The sequence below is a fragment of the Haemaphysalis longicornis genome, unplaced genomic scaffold, assembly GCF_048455015.1.
Source record: "Haemaphysalis longicornis isolate Haplotype H1 unplaced genomic scaffold, Haemaphysalis longicornis Haplotype H1 scaffold_9, whole genome shotgun sequence".
Taxonomy (NCBI): Eukaryota; Metazoa; Arthropoda; class Arachnida; order Ixodida; family Ixodidae; genus Haemaphysalis; species Haemaphysalis longicornis.
In genome coordinates this window covers 105,256,692-105,276,627 of record NW_027526460.1, presented here as the reverse complement: position 1 = coordinate 105,276,627, position 19,936 = coordinate 105,256,692, and the positions used below count along the sequence as shown (strand labels likewise).

Here is a 19,936-nt window from a genome sequence, read left to right as displayed (position 1 = left end):
AATGAGCTAGTGAGTCGCACTGCCGTACCCTTCTTTGCTAATTATGCAGCCTATTTGAGCGATGTTTACGTTAAAAGTGGTGTCAATATGATTATAACGATGCAATTTTTTGAATGAATCAAACTTGTGTTTTCTCTTCCTGGCTCCTTAAAGGAGATATTTTATTTTCAACGAACCGTTGGAAATGAATTGCTTTTTTACGATTCCTGCCGTGCGTTCGCTCTTCGCGACACAACTCTCGGCGAATAGTTGCAAAGTTGTGCTGTGCTAACTGAGGAATTCCAACTGAGTAAAAAAGGAAAATAGGAACATCATAGGCCCTTAAGAGAACATCGCACAGACTGTTTATCACCGAGAAATGCCGCAAGCAAAACAAGAATCCTGCGGCAATAAATTAAAAGACCTAATGGGGAACTAAAACGCGGGACGCTAACTAAATGAAATTTTTGGTGTCGGCACTGTAACCGGCATTCAACAGAAAAATTGCAAAATGTGTCTTTAGAAAACCACTTCACAAGTAAGTTTAGGAGCTTTGGATTATTGAGAGAAAATTAATTAACAATAACTTGTAGCAAACGTGTTGCCGGGAAGTTTGTAAAGAGTGATGTTCACACGCCAGCAATTCCGTTTTAAAACGTTGCACCGAAAAAATCTGCAGAAATAAAGAGAACCGTCTACTAACGCGTGTAATTTTCAGGTCGTTTACGCAAAGTGTGGGTTCTTGACAGCCACATTTACTGGGTTTTCAAAACTATGCCGAGCAATTATTTCAATTGACGCTATTATAACGAATAAAGGTGAAACTTCTGCGAGATGTGCATTCTTGTAGAAATGAAGGGTGTTCCACGGTTCGCCATTTTCGCCATATTTTATATTTTTGTTTTTTACAAACTTCTGTTCGACCACTTATGTCTATTTACTTATTATAACGATTAGAGGTGGAACTTCCGCAAAATTTCTAATTTATGGGTTAATGAAGGGCGTTACATGGCCCAGGCGGTGTGTAATCAGCAAAGAATGCTACGCGTTATAAGAAAAACAAACACAAAAAAACAACGCACGACAGATGGTTTGCCGAGAGTATTTTATGAACGCCTGCTAGTGCTTTCTTCCATACGCCTAAATTGGTTGCAAGCACGATGAGGATTGCATTACGGACGACAAGGGGATATTTACAATGACAGGAATAATCACGCGAAGGCTCGCTTTTATTCATTTAAAACTCATGTAAGGTTCCGTACCCAAATGGTAAATTTTGTATTTTCCACTACAAAATGTCAGCACGCACAGTAGCCAGGAAATTCATCTTTGAGAAAGAACAATTCCCTGCAAATGGTCAGGAATATCATAGCGTTTTTGTGCGGAGGTTATCCTTTCAGAGGATGCTGCTGAGGCATGTCCTTGCAAAAAATGACATGTAACGCTGGGTGTCCGAGTCACGTTGACCTGAGAACTGAGCCAACGACGGTTTCCGCCGAGTCTGCTACACTTTGGCGCAAGCGGAGCTCACACAATCTGGGCCAGCCGTGAGGTGGGGTAGCGATGGGGGGGGGGGGGTAACCAAGGTGGATAGAATCGGTGGCGCTATAAAGCAGCCACCTCCTTTATCTTCAGCAATGTGGTTCTCACCCTTCCATTTTGGTGAGAGATAAACAAGGGGGTTTAATTTATTTTATTGCGCATATAGTGAAACACGTATGTGAAGCAGAAACAAACTTTAATGAAGGAAAATATTAATAGGATTTTCAGATGAAATGGTCTAACCACCACTTGGCGTAGGGAGCAGAAAAGAGGAAGAAAACGTGTGATATGTGCAAAGGGCAAGGAACACTGAACTCAGGAAAATAGCTTTATGTAATGTGTAATGGTAAACAAAAATTCTGAAATACGAACAAACAATTCGCCGGTCATATATACCCAGGTTTTGCGAGAAGATAATCCGAAATAGCAGGATTTAACTCTACACTGGCGCTCGAGAGTTCGAATTTATTTGGGGTCAGGTGGTCACTAATTTTCCCATTGCAGGAGAGTCAACCTGGGTCGCGTCCGCCTTACGCCCACACTCAAAGCAGTGAATCAGAGAACTGAACTCAACATATCAAGATAAAGCTACGTTAACGCACTTCGCAGTAATCCTAGCCCTTATGCAGCAGTCTGGCAAATAGGTTCCTTTCAATTGCCGCGGGAAGCTGACAGTGCCCATTAATCACTGCCAGTGAAACAGCCTGGCCGCTTAACGAGGCCGCGCCTAATTTCGCGGGCGTTGTTCTCTACTCTGCATTGAATCAACCGTGGGTTCACCCCGAGCACGCGGTCGCCGCCGTACATGGCTCGCAGATAGATGGTCATGATATGTGCATATTGAGATTAGGGCTTCACTTCGTGCTGCATAATTGTGTCACGCTGGAATAAAGAATGCACGTGTATGTCAGCAATGGCCTTCCACTGCTGTTATATAGAGGTTCTTTCTATACTCAGCAGGGTTCCAACTGGAAGTGTCTTCCTTTAGACCTTATGCCTGAGGGCAAGGCCTGTGTGTTTCGGCTCTGAAGGAAAATGAAGGTCGTACGAATTCTTTACAAAAAAGAAGTAGACAAGTTTGGCAAATTAAACGGCGGAGATATAAATTGTACCCTAAATTCACAAAATCTTGAGAGCGAAGAACTAGGACAAAGGCTGTCCTAAAATTGTTTGGATAGATTAACACTTAATTATAACGCTAACTCAGCAAAAGGAGGTGGCCTCAGTGTTTCGAGGAAAGGTTATGATATTTTTCAAAAATTCTTCTGTTAAAAAAAACACTGCACAAGGAGAAAACGCACAAAAGTGGCCCTGACAAAGAAGGAAAACTTAGTTGCCGTGGCCGGTTCGAACCTGAACATAGTCACAACAAAGAGTATACAAAAAGAACAAAACATGAAGCCGCACATATTCTCGTGGAGATATCTATATACTGCGTGGCTGAGCACAGCTATGTCCCTATTGCGCGATACATTTGAATTCCCTTTGGGACAAATGAAGAGGGAATGAAAACTATCCATTCTCAGACCCAAACTTTACCGAAGTTCTTTTGAAGGTCAAATATTTTAGTTTTATATAAAAGCTTTCCTGAGATTTCTGGCAACACACGTAGCATCCTTACAGCGTTTTTTTTACTCTTGAGCCATTGGCCATTTTGCGTGCAATATCATGGCCACGACCCAAAATTTTCTACCTACCCTGCTAAATGTACGAGGGCGAAAAGATATGCCTTTAATAATGAAGACAAGTCAGCCAGGCAGTGAGGTTGGCTTGCTACTCCACATGAACACGACAAGGGCGAATATGAGCGAAGGACGCGAAGACAGAAAAAGCCATACAAGCACTAACAAACGCAGATAAGCATACAAACTGACAGACGCAGGAACATGCACAGAGAACACGCACAGTACTAAAGTCAAAGCAAACGTTCACAAAGCTCCGTTCAGGCCGGTGTCATGGAGAAATGACAACAAAGCTCGTGTATTCCGCCTTGCCGCGGCAGTTGAGTGTCATGCACCAACGACGTCGCGAAGTTTCAGCGGTACATCAGCAAGCAGTCGTAAAGTTGTCTTCAAGGTTAGCCGTGGGGTGTCAAAACCGGGACACACATACACTGCATTCTCTATGATGTCACGAACACTGCAAGCGTGACGGTCAGAAAGGCTTCTCGGCGCGTCTTGTGCAAGTAGTGGCTCGTAAAAGCGACTTTGAGGCGAATGCGGTGAAAAGTTGCTTCGTCGCGCTTTTTAAGGTCACACTTCATTCGAAAAGTCCAGACAGGATCAATTCTGTGCGATGGCTGATAATCTTTTTATCCGTCCGTCCAAACTTCTAACTGCAGGGCCGCAAATAACGCGACATCGCGTCGAGATAAAGAAATCGGGATGATGACGTTAGATTGATTATGGGCGGGCAGGCTGTTTTGTCGGCCACCACATTCCCAGTCACCCCACAATGTCCATGTAGCCATTGTAGTTCTACGTCGTGAAGCAAGCTGGCTGCCTGTGTATGCAGAGTGTGTATTTCGTAGGTCTGGTGTTCCCCCAGAAATGAGGGTAGTTATTGAGGAACCATCCGTGAATCTGTGTAAATCCGTCACACAACCTTTTTGCCCCAGCATGTACTGCAAAGCCAGTAGGTCCTCGACATCGCCTTGTGGCTTAACCTGGCCGCAAGTGGGGTCCGTTCCGATGGAACCCAGACTACGACCTTAGATGTGGTGACCGTCACCGATGCATGTGTTTAAATATGCTTGTAGGTCAGGTAGCAATTCCAGATGTCCCCTAAAGCAAAGTGATTAAGGGCTGGAACTGAAAACTTCGATTTACTGCTGATGCCCGGTTTGGTGGTGACAATTCACCTGTAGGAGTACACCCAGAGCGGGAGATGAATCGGCGCAGGGTACTTCTGACACAAGGGTGGTACAGTATCTTGTACCTCTAAGGCGGAGGTAGAACTCCAACGGTTGCCATGGTCCCTAATCGGCAGCCGCAAATACGTGCGAAGCTGCTCGTCTTTGACCAGTACGCTGGGTGAGAAGCGCCTAGATTCTCGTATGGTCCCCAGCGTAGAATCTCTCTCCGGAAGGCCAAGACAAAACCGCAGAGCTCAGGCCTGCATACTTTCTAACGGCCCTGTGTTGGTCGTGGAAAGGGCCCGAGTACTGGGATGCTCTAACTGTGCAGTACGTCGCAGAGGTCTGTGTAGAGACGTATGCGGCTCCCAATAAAACAACATCCTGAGCCGCTCGTCAGCACGCGTAACACCTCAGCAAAACACCCCAGCATGTTCTTCAGAAGACGAACGTGTGGGGACAACTTCATCGATCTGTCAGGTGTTAGGCTGAAGGGTAGGGGAGAGTACACAAAGGGTATATAAACCCCTACCACTGAAAGACGATAGCGGGACATATCACGTCTGGTGAAGGCTATTGCCGCAGATTTGGTACCCGAGCGTTCGAGTCCTCGTCTTGACAAAAAGACCCCAAATAAATTGATTGCTTTTGACGACCAGATCGTAAAACACGCGTGTTGCGGCCACATCCAGATATCATTGGCATAGAGCAATATTTCATCCGGGTGTAGTACGAACATCTCAATGTTTTCGCTTTGAGATATTATAAGGCTTTCTATAAATATGTTTTGGCTATTAATCAGTAAAGGTCCCAAAAACTGCCAGAACTTCTTGAAACACTTCAAGCATGGGCACTATAAAACCGCGTGAGCTTGAGCTGAACTGCTAAGTATGTTTAAAATCGCCGAAGGGAAGGTTTGAATACGAGCCGATCATAGTAAGGAAAAAACGTCTACGCTAACGACACGACTGTGCTCTCCTCCACGGTCGTGGGGGTCTTGGGTTCGAATCCCACACGGCGGGCATGTTTTGCTCCACTTCCATTCTCTGAAAAACTGTATTCATTTAAATTATAATAAATGACCTACCGCATTTCCGCCTATGCTATCTTGACTGCCTACTATTATTTCTATTAATTTTCAAGGAGCCCCTCTTTTCCCTTCTTATACGCTATGGGCATAGCGAGGGTCGCTGTTATGGCAGTCTTGATGCCATGACTACATTAAGAGGGTTCAACGCTGGTCCACCACTCTCGAAAAGTCGTAGCCGCTCGATTCAAGGCCTGGGGGTGAAAAAAAGTACCCTTCTCCCCGAGTAGTCATAGTGGCGCTAGCTACCACCGCAAGTGCAGGAAGCACCTTAACATGAATACCCGACAAAGTAGAGGGGAGCACAGAACCGTCGGTAGCGTAGTGGTCATAGCACCAGACGAGTATTCTGGAGGTTGTTGGTTCAGATCTCACCCGGTGGGCATGTGTTTCCCCACTTTGTGGCTTTCTCTCAAATAAGTGCATTCATCGCAAAAATAAATAAAATACCCCATTTTCTGCTTTCCTTTCTTGGCTCTCTTGACTGCCTACTGTATTCCGGTTCACACACACACACACACACACACACACACACACACACACACACACACACACATATATATATATAAATATATATATATAGCGATGAATAAGTTCCGGGATTCGGTTGATCGAACTAACGTTTCGACCGGGGTTCGGTCTTCGGACCCCGGTCGAAACGTTAGTTCGATCATCGTTTCCATAGGTGTGTCTACCCTCTCGTGTATATATATATATATATATATATAGAAAATAAGGGTTGGCAGTCAAGAAAACCTCGGAAAGCAAAGGGGAGGTTGTGGTGGGTCATAGAAAGAGATGAAGAATTTTTTGAGTCGAAAAGAAAGTGGTGAAAAAATGCCCGCCGGGTGGGATCCGAACCCACGACCTCCAGAATACCGGTCTGGTGCGATAACCACTACGCTACCGGCGGGGCTGTTTCCCCAGCACTTTCTCGGGTATTTATGTTAACGTATTTTTGTTTCCTGCACTTGGGGGTGGTAGCCAGCGCCACTCGGACGACTCGGGGTGAAGGGGACCTTCTTTTTAACCCCCGGGCCGTGACTCGAGTGTCTACGACATGTCGAGAGTGGTCGACCAGCGTTGAACCCTCTTAAGCTCCCTTTGGCACCAAGACTGCCAGAACAGAGGCCCTCGCTAGGCATATAGCGAATCAGAAAATGGGAAATGAGGGGCTCCGTGAAATAAGACAGAAAATAAGGGTTGGCAGTCAAGAAAACCTCGGAAAGCAAAGGGGAGGTTGTGGTGGGTCATAGAAAGAGATGAAGAATTTTTTTAGTCGAAAAGAAAGTGGTGAAAAAATGCCCGCCGGGTGGGATCCGAACCCACGACCTCCAGAATACCGGTCTGGTGCGATAACCACTACGCTACCGGCGGGGCTGTTTCCCCAGCACTTTCTCGGGTATTTATGTTAACGTATTTTTGTTTCCTGCACTTGGGGGTGGTAGCCAGCGCCACTCGGACGACTCGGGGTGAAGGGGACCTTCTTTTTAACCCCCGGGCCGTGACTCGAGTGTCTACGACATGTCGAGAATGGTCGACCAGCGTTGAACCCTCTTAAGCTCCCTTTGGCACCAAGACTGCCAGAACAGAGGCCCTCGCTAGGCATGTAGCGAATCAGAAAATGGGAAATGAGGGGCTCCGTGAAATAAGACAGAAAATAAGGGTTGGCAGTCAAGAAAACCTCGGAAAGCAAAGGGGAGGTTGTGGTGGGTCATAGAAAGAGATGAAGAATTTTTTGAGTCGAAAAGAAAGTGGTGAAAAAATGCCCGCCGGGTGGGATCCGAACCCACGACCTCCAGAATACCGGTCTGGTGCGATAACCACTACGCTACCGGCGGGGCTGTTTCCCCAGCACTTTCTCGGGTATTTATGTTAACGTATTTTTGTTTCCTGCACTTGGGGGTGGTAGCCAGCGCCACTCGGACGACTCGGGGTGAAGGGGACCTTCTTTTTAACCCCCGGGCCGTGACTCGAGTGTCTACGACATGTCGAGAGTGGTCGACCAGCGTTGAACCCTCTTAAGCTCCCTTTGGCACCAAGACTGCCAGAACAGAGGCCCTCGCTAGGCATGTAGCGAATCAGAAAATGGGAAATGAGGGTTCGGATCCCACCCGGCGGGCATTTTTTCACCACTTTCTTTTCGACTCAAAAATTCTTCATCTCTTTCTATGACCCACCACAACCTCCCTTTGCTTTCCGAGGTTTTCTTGACTGCCAACCCTTATTTTCTGTCTTATTTCACGGAGCCCCTCATTTCCCATTTTCTGATTCGCTACATGCCTAGCGAGGGCCTCTGTTCTGGCAGTCTTGGTGCCAAAGGGAGCTTAAGAGGGTTCAACGCTGGTCGACCACTCTCGACATGTCGTAGACACTCGAGTCACGGCCCGGGGGTTAAAAAGAAGGTCCCCTTCACCCCGAGTCGTCCGAGTGGCGCTTGCTACCACCCCCAAGTGCAGGAAACAAAAATACGTTAACATAAATACACGAGAAAGTGCTGGGGAAACAGCCCCGCCGGTAGCGTAGTGGTTATCGCACCAGACCGGTATTCTGGAGGTCGTGGGTTCGGATCCCACCCGGCGGGCATTTTTTCACCACTTTCTTTCCGACTCAAAAAATTCTTCATCTCTTTCTATGACCCACCACAACCTCCCCTTTGCTTTCCGAACTTTTCTTGACTGCCAACCCTTATTTTCTGTCTTATTTCACGGAGCCCCTCATTTCCTATATATATATATATATATATATATATATATATATATATATATATATATATATATATAGAAAATAAGGGTTGGCAGTCAAGAAAACCTCGGAAATTAAAGGGGAGGTTGTGGGGTCATAGAAAGAGATGAAGAATTTTTTGAGTCGAAAAGAAAGTGTAGTGGTTATCGCACCAGATCGGTATTCTGGAGGTCGTGAGTTCGGATCCCACCCGGCGGGCATTTTTTCACCAGTTTCTTATCGACTAAAAAAATTCTTCTTCTCTTTCTATGACCCACCACAACCTCCTCGTTGCTTTCCGAGGTTTTCTTGACTGCCAACCCTTATTTTCTGTCTTATTTCACGGAGCCCCTCATTTCCCATTTTCCGATTCGCTACATGCTTAGCGAGGGCCTCTGATCTGACAGTCTTGGTGCCAAAGGGAGCTTAAGAGGGTTCAACGCTGGTCGACCACTCTCGACATGTCGTAGACACTGGAGTCACGTCCCGGGGGTTAAAAAGAAGGGCCCCTTCACCCCGAGTAGTCCGAGTGGCGCTGGCTACCACCCCCAAGTGCAGGAAACAAAAATACCTTAACATAAATACCCGAGAAAGTGCTGGGGAAACAGCCCCGCCGGTAGCGTAGTGGTTATCGCACCAGACCGGTATTCTGGAGGTCGTGGGTTCGGATCCCACCTGGCGGGCATTTTTTCACCACTTTCTTATCGACTAAAAAAATTCTTCATCTCTTTCTATTACCCACCACGACCTCCCCTTTGCTTTCCGAGGTTTTCTTGACTGCCAACCCTTATTTTGTGTCTTATTTCACGGAGCCCCTCATTTCCCATTTTCTGATTCGCTATATATATATATACAATCCAGGGAGCAATACAACTTGGAATATGGTAGAGAACACAAGAAAAGAAACTTTCGGACAAGGTAGAAACCACGTTTGTTTCCAACGTTTCAGCAAAGAGACTTGTCTTCGTCAGGGCAACCCCTCGCCTGACTGGCATGCTATATACAGGGGCACGTACCCAGGTGAGAGGAGAGAAGGAAGTGGAATTGAGAAAGCGGATTGGTTTGGGTGTATGTAGGGGAGATGTTGAGAGGGAGAGAAGGTTGTATAGTTTGAGACGCGGAGTCGGTAAGAGGGAAGTTAGCCGGGGGTTGATATTACGGGAAATTCCTTGAGAGAAAGGACGAGAGGATGGTTGTTGCTCCGCCGCGCGGCCCACAGAAAGGTTCTCAGAAACGCCGGAAGCAGAGCACGCGGTGAGAGGAGTCCTTATCAGAAGCTCTCTGCAATCCTCACGTCAAAAGAAAAGTTAGAGAAGGGGGAGAATAACTAGGTCCAAGAAAAAAGAACAAAAAGGAGGAAAAATCACACACACACATACACACACACACACTTACACACACACACACACGCACACAAACACGCACACACACACACACACAAAAGGAAAAGAATGAACTGCACAGCTGAAAATGCATGTGTCGCCAACAGCAACATTCCTGGAACAGGCCTTTTTCGACACTCAAGAACGACAAGATAAAGTTAGAGGGACGTGGGGGGTACCAGACAAAGCGGAGCAAGAAATACAGCCAAATATAAAAATAAAATAGGATTCCAGGTAGAAGCTTGCAGGGATGCCTGCGCGTACTACCCTGGAAGGTAAGGAATGAAAACAAAAGCAATTAGGGGACCACATAAGGAGTAGAGCAAGGGGTTATAATCTTTGGATAAGGTACAAGGAAGACAGTGCCCAATGCGGTATTCGCTGTGAATATCGCAAGGATTCCAAGTGGCCCTATACGCATTTTTTCCAGCAGGTTCCCTGGAGTTGAATTTGTAAATTAAATAGGATTCTAGGTATTTTCTGTCACTAGGAGACTTCAAATTTGGCTGAAGTATATACAACGTAAGGTCGTCAATATTTAGGCCTGGTTGGTTGAAATGTTGCGCTTCAGCTATGGAGGATTTGCTAAGAGTATCTGCCCGGTGACCGTTAAGACGAAGTCGCATAGGTTGACTCGTTTCGCCTATATACTGTTCGTGGCAGATTGAGCATTGTAACATATATGCAATGTCGGATGAAGTGTATGTAAAACTTGAATTACTCTTGTGAACATATTACTGGCTGTGCTTTTTACAATGCGGTCTGTCTGCTGGTGCCTGCAAGTCTTGCATCTGGGACGGGAGCAGCTGCCGATGTCTGGTTGCTTTAAAGGCCCTGTACCGGCATGCACTAAAATATCTTTTAGATTCCTATTTCTCCGATCGGTAACCCTTGGTGCTTCCGGGAACGTATTTTACGTTGGTCGTTTCAGGCTAAATTGGGATAGTATTTCCACAGTATATTGTTTACGTTTGGAAGGGCGTTTGAAAATTTAGTTATTAGGGAAGGCGGCCTGGCGCTTTCGTTTTGTCGCCATTTGTTGAGCACGTCATCCCTTTTGAGATTAGATGCACGTTGGTACGCCTGATCGAACGAGCTTTTGAGGTGTTTCTTGTTCATAAGGGTGGGCCTAAGTTCGTCTAGCTGCTTTACATCGTCCCTGCTATCACTGCATACCCTTCTAAATCTTGTGGCTTGTCCTACAAAGATCATTTGTTTGCAGTGTCTCGGGTGATGGCTTTTATATTCTAGATACTGCTGCCTGTCGGTTTTTTAAAAAGCGTGGTTTTAAGTTACGGTGTTCTAGAATGACGGTAGTATCCAGGAAGTTCACTTTTTCAGAATGTTGGCAGGAGAATTTAATAGTCGGATGCAAAGAATTGAGATGAGATATAAACGTTTCTATAGTCGCGCGACAGTTTTCCCAAATCGTCAAGATGTTGTCTAAGTGGCGGAGGTAAGCCTGAGGTTTATGCGGGAAAGAGTTAAATAGGGTAGCTTCAAGTTGCCCCATGGAAATATTGGCATAGGTCGGCGCGAATGGAGTACCCATACTGCTTCCAAAAACTTGCAAAAAGTAAGACGAGTCAAATTCAAAATAATTGAGGGTTTTAACTAGTTTTAACAAAGTTATGTACATTTCTGGCACATGTTGGTGGGTGTTCTCTGGATAAAGCTTTTGAAATAGCTTCTATTCATTCGACGAAAGGGATGTTTGTATACAATGCGGCCACGTAAAGAGTAGCAAGGAGGGTTCCACTGGGTATGCGCCCACGCTTATTTATCTCTTCTATTATGTGGAGGAAGGGGGGGTGTCGGGAACGAATGAAGAAAAAAGAGCCGGAATGACCGATAGGCAATGATTGAGAAACAGAGATTATGCTTCGGTGGGGGTATTGTTATTCGAAACTATGGGTCTGTCAGGAATGTCGGCAGTAAACAATAATTCTGAGTGGACTTTTTGGACTTTTGGGAGGAGGTAAAAGTAGGAGGAGGTGCATCCTACCTTACTATTCGGCCCATTCGAAGCTCGTGAAGCGGGGAATAGCGAAGAATGCTGTGAAGGCGACGCTCACGAGGTCCTGTTCGCACAAAATGCAGGCAAGCTTACTCCAGCAGGCGAGAGATTGAAAATGGCTGGCTATCCTTCAGAAATGGTGCTTTCGGTGGCGGAGAGCCTTTTGAAGGGCAAAAAGAGCGCTCAAGCACCACGTGTGGATGGCCTCAGAGAGAAAACCCCTGTCGTGGCTGTGCCATACGTGCACCAGGTATCCCACCGCCTAAAGAAGGTCGGTGACAAATGTGGTGTGCAGGTGGTATTCTCGGCTCCTGAGAAGCTATCGAAGATAGGGCGAAGGGTCAAGGAGCCATGCAATGAGCCCTGCTGCGCCATAAACCATGCAAAAAGGTTTGTGGAGTGCGCGAAGGGTGTGGTTTACCGGATCCCTCTTGACTGCAAATGGCGCTGCGTTTGTCAAACCGGCAGGTGCCTCAACGACAGGTTGAGGGAGCACCGCGCAGCTGTGAGTGCGCAGATGGGAGCTGGCCACCTTGCTGACCATTGCCGTTGGTGCGGGTGCACGCCCAAATTCATGTAGAAGAGCGTATTGTTTAGATATCGTTCTCAAACTCATAGGGAAGCGTTCGAAGCTTGTGTGATCAACAGAGAGGGTGAGAACTGCGTAAGTGCCCCACGTTTGGCACTTTCGACCAGAGAAATCCACATTTTGGTGAGAGAAGGGGTGTCTCTTGACCATGCGCAATCCCCTACTGGTGTGCACACGTGTCTGTAAAGATGATGTCCTGTAATGTGACCAGGTGTTGTTTGTGCTTCAATGTAAATAGTGATAAGAGCGTGCGCAAAGATTGCGCCGTTTCATTTCAAGGGAATGAAGTGCTTGTTTGGCTTTTTTCGAATCATGTACATATATGGGTGTTTTCTTGTTTCCTTTCGCATTAAACAAGTTGAAGTCTAGCGTGTGTTTCGTCTTTTACTTCATCGTCCTGCGTTAAAGTTCGCTAGAAGTATGCGTTCTTTATCTGTATTTACGTTTCTTTTATTGACAGAAGCACCACTTGTTCCTTCCGCTAACAGAAAATGAGCTTTATTGCTGTTGAACGCATTGCCTCGGCGCTGGGTGCGCCTTTTCGGCGGTTCGCTCCGTCGTGCTAATCGAGTTCCCGTTCGCTTGCTTCCACGCGGAATTCCCCAAGAAACCACGCTGCCCTTCACTAGGTGAAGTTCATGAATTCGCGAAAGTGGGCTGATCTTTAATGCAATAAGCAGTGCAGAGTTAAACTCGAAAACTCTTTTAAGCCTTGAAAGTCCCCCCCCCAAATTACGGAGATTCAGTTCAAAGAACGTTTTTTTTTTTCTTTGCTATGGTTAACTTCAACTTGCCTGCTTCAGTGTGAGATGCACAGGAAGAAGGTATGATGAATAAAATGCGGCACGTTATTCACACTGGTTGAACAAAGTTAATAGAAGCTGCTATGAAAGCAAACCTAATATGTTATTGAGAAGAGCTTAGTACCAGATGATTTTAGGCGTAGGCAACTCTTGAGAGAGCAGTGACAACGCTAAACTAGTCCGAAATGACTCACAACTTACAAGTTACGACAGTGATAGAAACCTTTACTGCAATGTGTTGTTACCGACGAACCTTGGCATGCATGAATACGGCTGCGGGCACCAGTTGCTAGGCAAGTTGGTGGCCTAATGTACCTTTGTTGAACACACCTTTGTAGTACAAGTGTTTTCAACAGAACCGCTAAAGCAGCCTATTAGTCAAAACAAACCTACGCCGAAAAAGTGAGGTAAAGCAGCCGAAGGTAACACTTATGTGCCTTAACACCTCCCATGGTTCAGCAACACGTACTGAGAATGCTAAAAATGAACGTGATGCCTGTTTGAACAAGGAGACGTATCGAGTGATTCGCAAAGGAAAACTGGAGAATACATGACTAAACTAAACATAGTACTCTGAGAGCATTAGCGAATATTTTAGTAGAGGTTGGGCCATGGAAAACGTGCTGGGCTACAGCGCTGCAAGTTGGAACAACTGTCTGCAAGTTTCCTCCGTTTAAGTACCGCTCCCGAAGAAATCGTTGCCTAGCAGAGCACGTAATGACACCCGGTTCGCTCGCACCACACGCTCCCAAAGGCGGCACCGGCAAATTACTTTAGCGCAACCAACTGACTCCCGCAGCGCCCTGAAGCTGCTTGGAAAGCAGAGCGAAGATAGAAAGGCGCCCAGGGAAATGTCGTCGGCAGCGACACCGAGCGAGAGGTCGGGGCGCACGTTCTTTTGAGACCAGAATAATGAATGGCGCAAACACAGCACACAGCACACAGCAGACGCACACAACCCCCCCCCTCTCTCTCTCTCTCAGTTACAACCTGCGGCATTCACAATGTAAAAGCTCGGCTTGTAAAAGGTGCGGTCGGAGGAATTGTAAATGGTGTAAATACAAATGTGAGAACCAGAAGCTCACAGACATTCTTAAATAGCGAGGGTAAAGGTTGGGGGAGAAGGAAGAACTGAAGCAACGTTCCTTTGCTTGCACGTTGTAGATTCTCTTTCAAAAACCGCAGCCCCCTGAATCGCTGTAACCTCCTGAGCCATCCCAAACGCCTCCAGAAAAACAAACCCTACGCAGTAGAAGCGCATGGAAGACGCAGCGAGGTGCAGCCCGAAGTGTTTTTTTACTTCACTGGCGATATACACGAATAATCCAACATTGTACCCTGTCTGCACTGTGATCGCCAACCATGCCCGAATTTTTCCACTGTTCGGCACATAAACACCGTACCTTTTGGTTCCGGAACTTTTCGTCTTTTAAACAGTCCTTGTTCAATTATTTAGACGGTGTTCTCTTGGCGGAATCGTATTTGTTCTCTTACCTCAGGAAGGGAGCACAGTCTTTCGCTTGTACGCCAGCGGAACGAGAGCAAACAAATTCGCTGCTGTAATGGGGACACGTCGGAATGAAGGCAGGAGCGACAATAACGGACGCCCCTGCTTCTGAAGCTTGACTCGGGGCAGAGGTAATTCAATTCTCGACTACCACTCCGACTTGCGCCGTTTTCCGGCTGCTAGGCGTCTTTCTGGGAAGCTCAGGCTTTTGCAAGGAAGAAGGCTGAACCCGGATTCATGCGGCGTCACTATAGTCCGTTGCAGGCGGCATTGGGCCTTGACCTCGGAAGAAAACTACACGGGAATACAGAAGCGGGTTTTAACCTAGCTTTGCTTTCGTTAACTGACTTTATTAAGAAATTAATTTACTCTGGAAAATTCGTGGGGTCAGTTTTTTCAGACTTTACAAAAGCGTTTGAGAAAAATATTCAAGAAGCCTTGTTTAATAGATTAGAAGCTTATGACATAACTGGCCCGGCATTATTATTTTTGAAAAGTCACTTACTAAACAGGCTGTATATTTTGCTGTACTTTCTCTGAAACAAGAACGATTAATCAAGGCGCTCGCCAGGGATCATTATTAGGTGTTTTACATTTTGTTTTATGTATTATTGTCCTTCCAGAATGCGTTAACTCCTCTCATTGCGTCCTGTATACGGATGATACAACTATGTCGCACCCTAATAAATCAATTTCTTGCTTTACCTCTAATTTGAATGCAGTGCTTAGTAATGTTATAAACTGGGGCCCTGAAAATTGCCTAATTATTATTCAGGAAAACAAATAAATATATGGTTTTTAGGTCATAACAAAAAAGTGTTAGTATTTTTTCGAAATAAAACTTGGGCCCCATTTAATAGCACCATGTGACCGCATTACTTTATTTGACGTTCATCTCGACCCTAACCTTATATATAAATCGCACGTTTCCATTCATAACCAAAAAACCGCTTTTGGCATACGAGCTTTGATGAAGGCTGGGCGCGTTTTTCCCCATCATGCTTTGCTGTGTTTATATTGTGCTTTTGCTCACAGTCATTTCTATTATGGCATTGTTTCATGGGGCAACGCGTACTTTTCTCACGATTCATCGGTTCAACATATTGCCGCGAGCCATGCATTGGGTTTGTTCATGTTTTGTTTGTGCCGACTGGCTGGGCGGGCTGTGTTAGATGTGTTATCCGTGTGCCAAGTGATCCCATTCTTAATTTTTATGCCGCACGTGTCATCTCTTTTGGCAGAAAGAGCGTTTGGAACTACCTTTAACAGCCTAGAATAATCTTCTTTGATCTACAGTCTTCTGGGTGAAATTAACGGTTAGAGAAACACTCGCTCCCAAAGATAAATGCCCGCAGAGCATACACCGCGGCATTCGACTCAGCGACGCTCATCTACGCACGTCCTTTTATTGATTGCTGCTTCCCCGCCTGTGTACTTTTTGAGTTGTTAAGGGAGCACAAGTTCGCTCCAATAAACGTGTTTTTCCTTCAAGACAAATGGGTCATCTTTAGCTTCGTGACAATATTGAAAATCAGTGTGTTGCCATTATAACGTGTACTTTAGGTCAATCCTCTGCCTCAGGTTTACTACGTGAGAATACCATACTATCAATTAAAGAATTATTTCACTGCAACTTGGGAATATTTTTTCTTAACATTCATATGATTTTGTTGATCTGGTTAGTTTACGAAGCAAAAGAAGAAATAATTTCATAGTTTCAAACGAGTTGTCCCCGACCAAAGGTTTCCTAAAAGCGTAAAAAAGAGAGGTTTTGGCTTCCGTACGGAAGCCTTGTTCACTGCGCAAATAGGCCCGAAGCGCGATGCTTTTAAGTGGCCCGAAGTAATCGCCCTAGGCATCTTGTATACGTCGGAGAGAGATGGCCCACATTGTGGTTCTAGGTATTTTCTATCGTTTGTATAGCCAGGTACTCTAGATATCGGCGTGACAGCCATTTCTTCTTTTGGGGGTTAACTTATGCGGGTTCCCAGTCGTTTTTGTGTGTCGTGGCTTCCACGTGTTGCGCAAGAGTGTTCGAAGCCATCTTCTTGTTTTGGATGTAGTTATTTGTGCTCACGCAATCGTCTTCCAAAAGTGCCGTTCTCACCAATGTAGCAGTAAGCGGAGCCTGAGAACGGAACATTGTATACTTCCCCAGGGAAATTATCTTTGTTGATCCTGTCTTTGACGGCCACCAGCTCGTGCCTCAGTTTGCGCGCAGGGACGTGAGCGACGTGAACATTGTAGCAGCGCGAAACACGAGCCAAAGATTCGCTCACACCTGGCACATACGGGATGGCTGCTCGGGCTCGGCAAGGTGGACCAACGGGTTCTGAAGGGCGTGATGACCGTTGTAGCACAGAATCCACGAAGTGCTTGGTGCAGCCGCAATGCCCGAGTTCTCGGCGCACTTGGCGTAGATCAGCAGCCCCATGTTGTGGTCGTGAGCAGAACTTTTTGGCGCGTTGGGTGAGGAAAGCCACGACAGAGTATTTGTGAAAGGCCGGGTGGACGGAATTAAAGTGAAGGTACAGTCCTGTGTGGGTTTCTTTTCTGTAAACTTTGAACCCAAGGCTTTCTTGCACGTTCAACCAGCATGTGCAAGAAAACTAGACGGCCTGCAGCCTCCTCCTCGACGGTGAATTGGATAGCTTCTTGCATTACGTTCAAATGTTCTGTTAAGGCACCTAATGTGTGCCTTTTATAATGCAAAAGCAATAATCCACGTACCGTAGTAAAACATTGGTACTTGGTTCGAACGAGGACAGTGCTCGAGTTTCTAGTGCTTCTATGGTCAAGTTGGCGGTTGTCACCGAAATGAACGCACCCATGGCTGTGCCTTGGACCTGCTTGTAGATAGCCCCCCGGAAAAGAAAATACATCTTCTCCAGGCAAAACTGCAGCAGCTTCAAAAAATCGGATGCTTCGATATGGGTTCTTTCACCCTGTCCGTTTTTATGTTCCAGCGCAGTCCGGCAAACCTGCACCGCCAAGTCGACTGGAATGGTTGTGAACAGCGACTTCGCATCAAAGGACAACATGATTTGTTCTTCGTCTACTGTTACGGCACACACCTTTTCATTCAAATCCGAGCAGTTGCGAATGAACGCAGACCCCTTTCCAACGAGCGTTGCAAGAACTTTGTGCAAATAGCCGGACAGGCAATATAAGGGCGAACGTGTGAAATCTACTATCGGTCGCATCGGGACGTTTGGCTTGTGGATCTTTGGGAGACCATATAAAGCAGATGCATGCCGTTGTGTAAGCTTAATTTAGGAAGACTTGTGTTGCGCGGGAACCATTCAAAAAACGTCAGCCAGTAGCGATTGCAAATTTCTTTCGAATTTTAGAGTGGGGTCCCGTTTTAGCGCCACGTAAGTATTGTCGTCCGTCTGAAGAGCGCTCATTTTTTGAATATACTCTATGCTATTTCAGATAATTTCTTATTACCTACAGTTCTCAGTAATTACGGTAAAAAAACCTCTTGTTTCACAGCTATCGCATGGTCGAATAATTAGCCTGACACGGTCAAATCATCACCATCTATTATATGCCTAAAAAACGTGGCTCCTTTTGGTTTAATTATGATCCTGTTTCGTTAGTATTTATTATTGTTATTCTCTTGAGTTTTCTTGGGCCGTCATTCCTCTAGTGTTATCGTCAAATTTTTTAATAGCTTCTTGTATACATATTAGGCTTAATATTTAGTGTATGTACATTTTGAATTAACTTCACTTGTCTTTTGCACTGTTTAATCATATTATGAGCTGCCACGCCCATTTGCTGCTTTCTTAAATTTGCGTGTGTATTCATATTCGAGGGTCCCATTACAGTCTGTTGACTATGGGACCATTGTCTGTATAATAATAAGTTTGTATTTCTTTTTTATGAAATAAACTTTCACTTTCAATATCACTTTTAAAGGAGACAGACTGAGACGCGGAATGAGATTTCACTGCTGGTAATATTTATAAAGCGGAACAAAAATATACGGCTGTTCAGCAATACCGACATATGTCCGTCCGACCGTTTAGCAGCATTGCCACTCTTCTTTGAAACCACGGTGTGCTTTCTGGATAGTGTTTGCAATTCCCATTGTGTTTGCTTTTAAAAGCCGGTTTTTAGGCCTGTGCAGATTGTTTGATGTTAGGAACCCACTCTAAACTGTGTGTGGGCCTCTGCGTTACCCCAAGAAAACCCGTTTCGAAGTGCAATGGGCTATTTGTGCATAGAAGATCGGAAAGGACCCGATGCATTTTAAACCGGCTCCGTATACTGAGCGGAACTACGGTTTTTTTTTTTGTTTTTTGCAGGTGAACCTCAGTTTTATCATCGTATTCGGTATATCTTAGCCTTAGGTTTTATACCTCACTTGGCTGAGTGGGGAACTTATTTCATAGGATACGATTATTTTACTGTTGTTGCGGCAGTCCCAACAAACCATCTTATAGACGCCGAAATGTATTCACCACCTACAAAACACAGGCCTGAGCACTCAATTTAAGAACAGCTACAATATTTTATGGATCTTATATCAAGAGCTCAAAAACATTGTTAGCGTAAAGGAGCCTCGCCTGACCTGATTTCTATACTGGTCTCATCCTCAACCGCGCCCCCTGTCCCCCCGCAGCAAGTAGGCCTGCTATGAAAACCAAGCCATTACCTGACAAGTTATGATGAGCTTCCTTCGTTTCCTTTTCCTATTTCAAACTTCCTTTGCGGACTGTTTTTGCATAGACTTTGGTTTTGGGGAGATGTGTAAGATGCTCATTTTGGTTTTTGTCGGATCATTGTTGTGAAAATTTCAGTTTCTATTTTTGTTATTTGTTTTGCAAAATTCTGATTGTACAATGCTTTCATAAAAAATAAATATGTTACTTCCGCAAAATTTACGTTTTTGTGGAAATGCAGAGCGTTAAAGGGTTCGGTCAATTTTGCTATTTTAACGGCTGAGCTGCTTAAGCGTGTTAGGTGCGGTGGAGTTAGCTAAGAGTACCACGAAAAACAATTGAAAAGATTTTTCCTGGATACCTTTCACTCAAATTATGTAGGCCCTCTGTTGTATTGTACGTTTTTTCGTGATTCCTACCGGACCGCTAGTCTCAGCATGTCGGGCTTCTTTGGAAGCAGTTCTTTGGAAGCAGTTCTTTGGGAATTTATTTATATTCACGCTACGTATTATATGTCCGTGCATTTAAAAAATCGGTTGTGTACGGGCGTACGGGCATCGTGACGTCCCTCAACTATACATTTATATCCCACGATGTATCTTCCTGTGTGAGCTACCTACTAAGGTCACAAGGCGTTGACGACTGTGCGGATGTTTCGCTGCCGCAAAAGATTTCTTCTTGTTTTGTTTGGTCGCTGCAAATAACCGCGGTCATACCGAGTCGCCGCTCCCAGCAGAACGGCAGTTTCAGGGCTCTGCTCTACGGAAGACCGCTTCCTTGTA

At 45.5% G+C, this 19,936-nt stretch overlaps 4 non-coding genes across 4 annotated transcripts; 1 reads left to right on the top strand and 3 right to left on the bottom strand.

Annotated features, from left to right (window-relative positions):
* Positions 1-6,302: 6,302 nt before the first annotated feature.
* Trnat-ggu (transfer RNA threonine (anticodon GGU)) lies at positions 6,303-6,375 on the bottom strand. The gene has a single exon. It is a non-coding gene; the product is annotated as a tRNA-Thr (tRNA).
* A 391-nt stretch (positions 6,376-6,766) lies between these two features.
* Positions 6,767-6,839, bottom strand: Trnat-ggu (transfer RNA threonine (anticodon GGU)). The gene has a single exon. It is a non-coding gene; the product is annotated as a tRNA-Thr (tRNA).
* A 391-nt stretch (positions 6,840-7,230) lies between these two features.
* On the bottom strand, positions 7,231-7,303 carry Trnat-ggu (transfer RNA threonine (anticodon GGU)). The gene has a single exon. It is a non-coding gene; the product is annotated as a tRNA-Thr (tRNA).
* A 670-nt stretch (positions 7,304-7,973) lies between these two features.
* Trnat-ggu (transfer RNA threonine (anticodon GGU)) lies at positions 7,974-8,046 on the top strand. The gene has a single exon. It is a non-coding gene; the product is annotated as a tRNA-Thr (tRNA).
* The last annotated feature ends 11,890 nt before the right edge of the window (positions 8,047-19,936 follow it).